The sequence below is a fragment of the Phoenix dactylifera genome, chromosome 11 (genome assembly GCF_009389715.1).
Source record: "Phoenix dactylifera cultivar Barhee BC4 chromosome 11, palm_55x_up_171113_PBpolish2nd_filt_p, whole genome shotgun sequence".
NCBI classification, from domain to species: Eukaryota; Viridiplantae; Streptophyta; class Magnoliopsida; order Arecales; family Arecaceae; genus Phoenix; species Phoenix dactylifera.
Window position 1 is genome coordinate 4168804 of NC_052402.1, and position 10465 is coordinate 4179268.

Consider the following 10465-nt stretch of genomic DNA (forward strand, 5'->3'; position numbering starts at 1 on the left):
GCGGTGGCTGGTGGCCTTATGCCTACCCGCACCCTATGACCGTCGCGACGGCCCGCCGGGAACGGGGCGAGGGTCGTGACAAAGCTTGGTATCAGAGCAAAGGTTAGGAAGAGTCCTGTCAGAGCATTAGGGTGAGTCAGGATTAAGTATAGGATTATACTATGGAGCATAGGATTTTTCTGTATATTAATTTATGAGTCATTTACAATTCAATAAAATATATTATGACTCAGTGTGTAACGACTGCCCTTTCTTTTTGACTCTTTTAGAGACATATAAAGAATACCTCCAAGGAGAGGACCTGCTCATCCTGGAAGGAGGATGGAGCCAGATATAGCATTGGATGCGGGTTCTGCACATGTCGAGCCCCAAAGAGAAAAATCTCCTGCTGATAGACGGAGGGTTAATGATCAAGGAGAGGTAGGAAGTAGAGATGCATTGATGGAACAGTTACTGGCAGAGAATCAGGCTCTGAGAGAACAAATTGCTCGGAGGAAACCTCCTACCCCATCAGTAGTATCTATCCCACCTCCTGTACCTGTGCCAAGAAGTTTGGCCAGGCGGGCTCTAGATGATGAGGGGATTACTGTACAGGAGTTTCTGAGGCTCAGAATCCCGGAGTTTAAGGGGGAAGAAGGTGAAGATCCTCAGAGATTCCTGGAGGAGACTGAAAAGATGATACGGAGACTGCCCTGTTCTGATGTAAGGGCAATAGAACTTGTAGGGCTCACAATGAAAGAAGATGCCTGGGGCTGGTACCAGAGGCACGTGGAGGACAGATTGTACAGTAGGAATCCTCCAACCTGGGAAGAGTTCAGGCAAGCAGTGATGGATGAGTTTTTGTCTCCGGCTGAGAGGCAGAATCGAGCTCTTCAGTTTGAGAGGCTGAAGCAGATGCCCGGAATGAGCGTATCTGAGTACGCTCGTGAGTTCACTAGATTGGGGAAGTATGCTCCTTACATCATCCCCACTGAAGCTGCCAGGATAGAAAGATTCAGGCGGGGTCTGATTTTTCCGCTTTATAATGCAGTACTGGCAGTAGAGGTCCCCACCTTGTCTAGGCTGATTGATAAAGCAAAACAGTGGGAGACCAGAAACAAAGAGGAAAGAGCTGAAAGAGAACAAAGAAAAATGAGTATGGGGAAAAGGCAAAGCAGTAGAGATAGATCTGAGGGAGTAGATCTCTCGGAGGGCCCGACGGAGCAGTCTGTACGCTCAGCTCCACCTGCCCCACGTAAGAGGAAATGGAGGAAAAGAGGTCAATCACAAGATACTTTTCTACCATCAGTACCTCGTCCTCCAGTCACTATGGCCAGAACTGAATCTAGGTTCCAATCATGGCCAGTATGTGGCATATGTGGGAAGCAGCACCCTGGCAGATGCAGAATGGGTCAGGGAGTGTGCTACAGATGTGGACAGCCGGGTCATTTTGTCAGAGAATGCCCGCAGGGTGCCACCCAGCAGTTTGTGCCTTTGGCATCCTACCCTTCTGTGCAGATGGACAGGCCTAGTAGTAGGGAGCCTGTAGGCAGAGGCAGAGGTCAAGCACAAACATCACAGCAGAGTGCTGGACCATCTCAACTGTCAGCTCCAGTAGGCAAAGGGCAAGGAAGGGTGTTCACGGTAAATCCACAGGAGGCACAGGCATCGAATGCAGCTGTGACAGGTATGCTCCTATTGATAAGATTAAAGCTAGAGTGTTATTTGATTCTGGAGTTACCCATTCATTTGTGTCCCCTTATTTTGCTAAGAAGTTAGCTAAGGATAAGATATTAATGCATATTCCCTTAGCTATTAGTACACCTGTAGGGGATAGTATAAAAGCGAAATATATGTATCCTACCTGTGTAGTAGAGATAGAAGGTAAAACACTTCCAATTGATTTGATTTCCAATACCACACCGAGCAGAAAAGCTTCTGGTAGTATTGTTGCTCTACTTACCCCTTTGAGTAATCAGGTAATTTACTCTTTTAAATTCGAGGACGAATTATATATAAGGAGGGGAGGATGTAATAACCCCAAAATTTTTTTTTATAAAAGGGATAGAATAGTCCTTTAAAATTGATATAAGGGGTAAAATGGGAAGGAATCAAAAGATAATGGCATAGTTGTAGATGCGTTGAAGTGGTAAGGGTAAAATTGGAAAGGAATCAAAAGTTAATGGCATAACAGTAGATATGTTGAAGTGTTAGGGGCAAAATGGAAAATTAATAATATTAAAAAAAATGGTGAATAGTATTTTGATGTGACTTAATTGGGAGGGTTGTACTGTCGGAGGAATGAAACTGAGAGAGGGAGTCTCAGGCGTGAAACAGAGAGGAAAGAAAGAAAGAAAAAGAGAAGAAGAAGAAGAAAGAAGAAGAGGAAGGGGATTCGAGAGGCGGTTGCACTTCCAGCTGAAGGGAAAAACGTAGATCTCCTTCCCCTCTACGCAAGGACCTCGATTTCCAAAAAGAAAAAGGTAAATATCCATCCCTATCTAGTCTTTTGATGACATTAGGCTATACAAAGGGTGGATATAGTCTAGAGGGGTCGGATAAGGGTTGTAGAGGCGGTTAAAAGAGGAAGAATCGGATTTTGACAAATTTTTCCGGCACTACGGAAAAACTTTGTCGAAGTCCCAACTTCGGCGAATTATTTAGGGGGTCAAACGACCTCCGATAGCAATGCATGTTACCTCTTTGGAATCCCCTATGAGTGTAGAATGTTAGGTAAAAATTTCATCAAATTTGGAGTCTGGAAAGTGGATCAAACCCGGGATGAAGTAACCGGCTGTCGGTCCGGGTTATTGTTCATCCGGGTGGAAAATAGGGGATTTCATGCTATAATAAGGTATTAAGCCTAGATTAGGCTAAGGGAGATCTTGTACTCATGCAAGGGAGTCCTTAATACACATAAATGATGAGTTAATTAATAGAAAAAGAAAAAAGAAAAGAAAAGAAAAGATTTAGGGAACGGGGGAGTTGAATCAATTAAAGTCTCCTATATTATAATTGGCACGTAGATTATAGCCCTTGATACAAGACTAAATGTATTATAAATGCATGTCACAGTTGGGCAAGAAGCTAGGGAACAAGAGGAAGAAGTTCCCCACTGCCTGCTGTAGATTTTTGGAGGCGTATCAGGGCTGTGCCGGATTGACAGGTGAGTGGGAGCTTGTACTTTGCACCATGAGCACATTCCTTATTCATTTTCATGAATGTTGCCAAGTGTGACTTGATTCCACCTGAGCTTATTGATTAATTGTTGTAGTAGATTCCTCTATAATCTTGATTCTCTATGCTTGATTATTTTGTACATGCATTTGAGGGAACATTGAGAGGAATTACGAGGGGTTGATGAGTAACCAAATTGATTCCGAATTATGAAATAACTTCTTTTGTAAATTGATTTCATTTTCTCTATTTCAAAGACTTATGAGTGGTAGCCTTGATTATACTCTTTTATGAGTAGTTAAATTGGATCTGAATTGTGAAATGATTTCTTTTGTAAATTGATTTCATTTCCTCTATTTCAAAGACTTGTGAGTGGTAGCTTTGATTATACTCCTTTATGAGTAATTAAATTGGATCTGAATTGTGAAATGACTTCTTTTGTAAATTGATTTCATTTCCTCTATTTCAAAGATTTGTAGAGCCCTTCTCATGGTATATTGAGTTGTATTGCACACCTTTGACCCCTCACTCCCAACCCTGATGTTAGTTTATGATTGGGTCGGAGTCGAGTGAGTGGTAGTCTTGATCATACTCCTTTTTAGTTGAGTGCTGGGAGGGTGCATTATGGCATTTATGCATGGCTTGGCAGTATCTGCAGGACACCTATAGTCGATGGGGGTTGAACATCGGCATTTGTGCACATAGTAGCCTTCTGGGTGGGCGGAGCCCAGTCCCTTTCTAGGGGGGACACGACCCTAGGCGTAGGATCGGCCGGTCCTACGACTTATATTCTGCTTGCCGCCGGACATAGTAAGACCCCGCGAGGTGCAGTATGGCTTTCCGCGGATGTAGAATTACCGCGAGGTGCCGTTTAGTATGTAGATGTGAGATGGATTTCTGTTCTGGATACTGGCCGGCATTTACATGAGTAGTGTGGTGTCTTATTCCTGCATATGCATGTGACAGTAGGGAGTTGTTGCTGGTTCGCCTGGGGCGTAAAACCCACCTTCCGATAGCTATCTAGCACTTATATTATTGGTATGGTGTCTTATTCTGCATATGCATGTGACAGTAGGAAGTTGTTGCTGGTTCGCCTGGGGCGTAAAACCCACCTCCCGACAGCTGTCTAGTGATGATTTCAGTATATTGACACCTGATTTGTATGTTCCAGCATTATGATCTGTTGAGCATATTCATGAGTAGCATATATGTTTACTTGATTATTCCATATATGCTTCAGATGAGTTGATATTGATTGTGGTGATATTGATGATTTACTCCATATTCTCTATGTTGAGATCATGTTCATCTTGTTATTGCTCTTGAGATTTCACCTCGAGCCATGATTATATCTTGTTTCATGTGCATAGTACTCTCTACTCCACTCACTGAGTATTTATATACTCACTCCCCAGTTTGGTGTTTTTAATTGCAGGGCAGGTATTGTATAGAGAAGAGCAGGATTAGAGATTGCCTGCTAGCTGTGCCGCTCCATAGTATAGTATAGTATAATGTAAATAGAGGTTTATACCTTTTGGTGTATTATAAACCTTCTATTGTATATAGTGCATAGTTACAGTCATAGATCCTGTTGTGGATATGGGTTTGACCATGGATGGATTGGGAAGCAGGTATACATATATGTGTGCAGATCAGTTGTGTGCCTGTGATAATGTATTGCTATATATTGTCCAGGTTTATTATGTGACAGATTATGTGATTGCTGCTCTGACAGGTAGTGTGTTGTATGTATTGAGATAATCCTGACAGGTCACTATAGGAAAAGTGATCATTTTGTGCATGTATCATGCCAAATTTTTCAAGATCTATTGATGATTGATAGGTAGTAGGGTTCTACGCGGTGGCTGGTGGCCTTATGCCTACCCGCACCCTAGGACCGTCGCGGCGGCCCGCCGGTAACGGGGCGGGGGTCGTGACATTCCCCTGACCCAATAGATTTATGCGAGTTCCCATGGTTATGTACCCATCCACGCCTTAAACGTAACTTGATGCCTGAAAGTTGGATTTTTCAAAACTCCATAGACATGCAGAAGAGAAATGCTATCCCCACTCGGACCAAGACATAGCTTTTACCAAAAAAATTGAATTTAAATTATTTGTGGAAACATATAAATTGGTAGAACCCTTGATAAAAAAAAGAGATGCTATGAATCACTCACATATTCTTCTGAATTATAGATAAGGTTCTTTCTAGTCCTCATATGAGCTCCATCTTCTCGTAGAATCCTCGCGCGTCCTCGCGTTTTAAGGGCTGGAGGTCGTAGATCAAACTCCTTTTTTAGTTCAACGCATCTATGGCTTTAAAGAAATTCCTACTGTTGTTGCGGTTAGTGGCTTAGAGATTCCAGCAGGGATGACAAAATTATCAAAGATGGGCATTTCAAATTCTTCGACTTTTGGGCGGACCATCCGGATTTTCTTCCTTTAGTGAAGGAGGTATGGTCGGAAGAATCCACAAAACTCCAGAGGAATACCATAGAACCTGACCCAGAGAGAAACTTTCTGAAGCTCTTCTTTAAGCAAGGAAAGATTCGGCTGCAATAATTAATTACTATTTAATTATTTGACTTGTTAATTACTTGACTTTTTTACCTTTTTTATATATATTATAGTACTTTTTTATTCGATATCCGATTCGAAACATCGGATTGCTGCCTTTGTTGAATAAGGGTCTCAGGAGTGGCAAAAGATGGTAATTAAAGAGTACCTACCCCTACCCTAGAAAGGGGAATGTGATTAGCTTGCTTGAACGAAATTTTTAAAGAAACGCGCTTTCACATCTTCACACCTCGGGACGATGTTCTTATAGAGAGAAATCGTCTAGCTGTAGCTAGGAATCTGGCTGAAACCACCAACATCTGAGTTGAGCAGAATCGCTTTCTTCCAATTAACCATTGTATGCCAAAGCAAAGGAGTTCCTCTTATAGGGATCCTTAGTGTCAGAAGCAAAGAGTCAACGAAGAGCACTTCTAAGTATCCCCGCGGCCCGCTGTACAGCTAACCCTGCTCGTCGGGATCTGTTTTTTTTCCTATATTTACATGCTTCTCTGACTTCACCTCATTGTGCTCGGGGTAGGGCATTCGATTACTCATTCGCTTTGTTACGAAAGACGTAAAGAGATGCGAGATGCGCGGCCTTTGATCCAATCTAGCTTCGAGGGCCTTACCATCTCGGTAAAGGAATGACAGATCCAGTTCATCCTCATAGCATAGGAAGGAATTTTTCGTCTCCCCATGAGTACTCCCTTTCCGCAAACCCTAAAGCTACTCGTACTAGAGCGCAGTTCCTTTGGCAACTAACACTCGCTACAAAGATGTAAACTTTCTAACCGCGGATTTTGAGAAGTCCATTCTAGAGCAAATGGGCTTATTGCTTACTCCCGGTTGAAAGAACAACCTCCTTTCAATGAACACATCTGGTTGAGAGAAGGAAGTTCCTAAGACAATAGAGGGGTCGAGCCTAATCGTCTTAGCTGGGTTAACCGGGATTTCCTTAAGTTCCAAGATCGTGTTTACCTGATTACTACTTCCTCCTGAGCCCTTTGCTTCGTGATTAGGAAGCGGATTTGTGAAAATCCCCATAGACAGGTTTTGAGGAGGAGGAGCTTGGGCCTGAGCATTTTGATCAAAGTGAAGTTGTCCAACCTTGACCATGGATTCGATGACATCTTGAAGATTCCAACATGCATTGGTCTCATGGCCATATGCTCGTTGATAGGAGCAGAACGTCGGACATATTCACTTTGGTTAGATCCTGAGGCCTTTGCTTAGGTAAAATGATCTTGCCTCCGGCTAAGAGTCAATCAAGGATTACTTCACAAGGAACAGGGAAGACTTTGTTTTCTCGAAGAGGCTTACGGGCATTTGCAGCACCGTAGGCGAAGGGTATTTGAGCATCGAAGTTTCTTCTTTGCCCTTGCCCCTGGTTTTGGAAAGCTTGGTTACCTTCCTTTCATAAGAGTAAAAAAAATACTATGATGGTTCTGTTGCTTTATATATTTATTTTGTCTGTGATTTAGCAATCCCAAAGTTCCTTTCTGATACGATCAAATAAGGAAAAAAATGATCTTTTTTTTTTCATTTTTGTACTTTTTCTTTCATAACATAAATATCAGAAAGAGAATTCTGGTGTGGAAAAGAATGGTTTGTGACGCTGAAATGTTCCCCCGATACGTTATATCAAATCTAAAAAAAGAAGCATTTTTGATATTTTCTATATCTAATAATATACACGTCCAGCTATATATTTTGTATATACATCTTCCTTTGTAACAAATTAAATATGTAAAAATTTTAATATCAATAAATGCCATTCATTACTTATAATTTATTTGAAATTGTCTCAACAATTGAATCAGAATGAGGAATAAAAATACTCCAAAGATAGGATTTGCGACATATACTATTGAAGTATAGCTTTCCGTAGATTCCCTTCTCTTCCTGGGGAAATTGCCTAATCTTATATAATTAAAGGAAAAGGAAGCGTCTTTCTTGTTTTGAATCACCAGTAGGAAGCTTAAGGAGTAGTAGTTGATAGCCGATGGTAGGGTAGATATCTAGCTTTGATAAATGACCTCCTCCTCTGCGCCGCTTCCTGGAAGCTACCCTTTGGAAAAAAAAAACTTGGCTTTTTATATTTTACACCAAACCGCCTTCTCTTCATGCAGGGACCTCCACCCAACTTTTGCCATAAACGCTAGGTTAATTGGCTCCAAGTGTCTGAGGCCCAGACCCCCTTCCGACTTAGGCTCACATACGTCCCACGAAATCAGATAGATGCCTTTGGATTCGACATTCCAACAACATAACTAGCTAGTATAGTTCCCACACACGAGTCTATCATTGTACTAATTGCAGCAAGAATGAAATTTCCACAATGACTGCAAAACCTTCCAATATCATCTGAGAATCAAAATGAAAATCAAAATAATTGTTGTGCCCAACGAATCGATTTTGGTTAGAATCATTAACCGAATAAAGAAAACAATTCTGTTGATACATTCAAATAATTGAATGTTTCAAGTCGGAGGTTGATCCAAGAGATGTGACTACGCATTGCTCTTTTCTTTTGGAAAGGCAGGATCAGATCTGGAAAGGAAGCCCGATGGTTTTTCAGCTTGACTTGATGAGCGAAGTAGGCTTTCCGGTCTTCCTGGCCTTCAGAACTAGTCGTTAATATCCTTCTGCGCCTTCTGCTTTCAGACTTCGACGCTGTGAACTAACTCCTTGCCTTCTTGCCTTCCTAACTCTAGCGCTAGCTGCACCATCTGAACTAGCAGCACCAACTGCTTTTGAAATGACTTTGCCGTTCATTATTAATTGAATCCGAAGGTCACTCTACAACCTTCACAGGGAGGACACGCAGAGACCGATCCTCATCACTTGCGACCTCGCAAGGATAGACGGTCTTAGGCAGAAAGAATGAGCTGAACAGGGGCAGTATAAAGATAGAGCTCCAGTAAAGGAACCAACCTTCAAACGGCCAAGCCCGTTTCGCCGCCCTATCCGGATCCTTGGGGTTCAACCCCTTGAGAACTACGTGACAGCTTCCCAATGGTACTCGCTATCCGACTGATCATCCTTTGAGACCACAGGTGAAGTCCCAGCTGAGTAAAACTACCCCAAACAGGAACCATCTCCAAAAAGTCTTTGCGTGCATCCATCCCCCTTTGCAACTTTCTTAAAATCATCACTCTTCCTTCCATAAGCCACGACCCTCCTTCCAGCACCAAAGAGCCCTCAGTATCAGAGAGAGATGGGGAGAAAAGAAAGTCTTTGTCATTGGTTCACTAGCTGTGCCTTCTTCCAATTTCTTTTTCGTTGCCTAAGCACTTACACACCTCGGAGGGTTTCCAGTTCCAGGTTTAGATCCATCCTATAGTCGCAGAACTCATTTCAGATCCAAATAAAGTGTCTGTCCACAAGGTTTTTACGGAATCCTATTTCGACATAAGACTCATCCCTTTTCGGTCTCGGGTTGATGAGGTCTTCATCCCGGTTCCCAATTTTCTTCTCTATATTTGTCTCTGTGAGATAAACTATTTTGCTTCCATTCAATCCGTGCGTTCTTCGGATTTAGGCTCTCCCACCGGTAGGCTCTCCCATTGATAATTATAATAAAATTATTAATAATAATATATTAATTCTAATAAAATTAGATTAGAATAAATCAAAATTTAATATAAAATATCAATTTATAAATAAATTGATATTTTATATATGTATTTAATATTTTTTTCCGGTTGGTTCCATTATCACAAAGCTGCCCCAAAATTGGCTTGGTTCCAAGATGTAGAATCTATGTTGAATCACCACTTAGCGGGGTTACTAGGACTTGGGTCTCTCTCTTGGGCGGGACACCAAATCCATGTATCTTTACCGATTAACCAATTTCTCGATGCTGGGATCCATACTAGATCCGACCAACTGCCCATCCTACCTCTTCTACGTTCTTGACAACCCATCTTTTTGTCTCAGTAGAGTCTTTCAGTGGTATGTTTCAGTCCTCTTCTTTCCAAAATAAATGAAAGAGATGGGTAGAATTCCAACTGGATCTTGGTCTCAAATCAAAGGGGGATATGGCGAAATTGGTAGACGCTACGGGCTTGATTGGATTGAGCCTTGGTACGAAAACCTACTAAGTGGTAACTTCCAAATTCAGAGAAACCTTAAAATTAAAAATGGGCAATTCTGAGCCAAATCTTTATTTTGAGAAAACAAGGGTTTAAGTGTGATCCATATAGTGACGGCATTTAATTATGAAAGTTGGCCAGGTAGCTAACCCTGATAGCCCATTCTTTCAAGAATAGGAGTATAACCTTTTTGCTTCTTATAATACCATTTTCTCCACTTAATGGATAACCATTTGCCCCCAATGGGGAATTGCTTTTCATCTCAAATCTAGGTGATTGGATTTTAATTTATTCGGAGCTATTAGAGCGGGATCCACTTTTTGGGGAATATGAGTCGAAGCAATAACAAGAATATTTCTAGTGGAACATCTTTCACAATCCATGGAGAGATAGTTCTCTATTAGACCGAGAGATAAGTACTTCGACTCATTCACATATAGATCATGAATGTTTGGAATCCATATTATGCAAGGAGACATATTTGATTGTATCGAAAGGCCCACTGAATTGGGATTTCCCTATTGGGGCGGGCCATTTCGTGTTTTTGGTAAACAGTTGCCCGGACCTGGTCACTGTGACCCCCTTTGTGGGAGGCACCCCTTCTCCCGAAGTTATGGAGCTATTTTACCGAGTTCCTTAGAGAGAGTTGTCTCGCG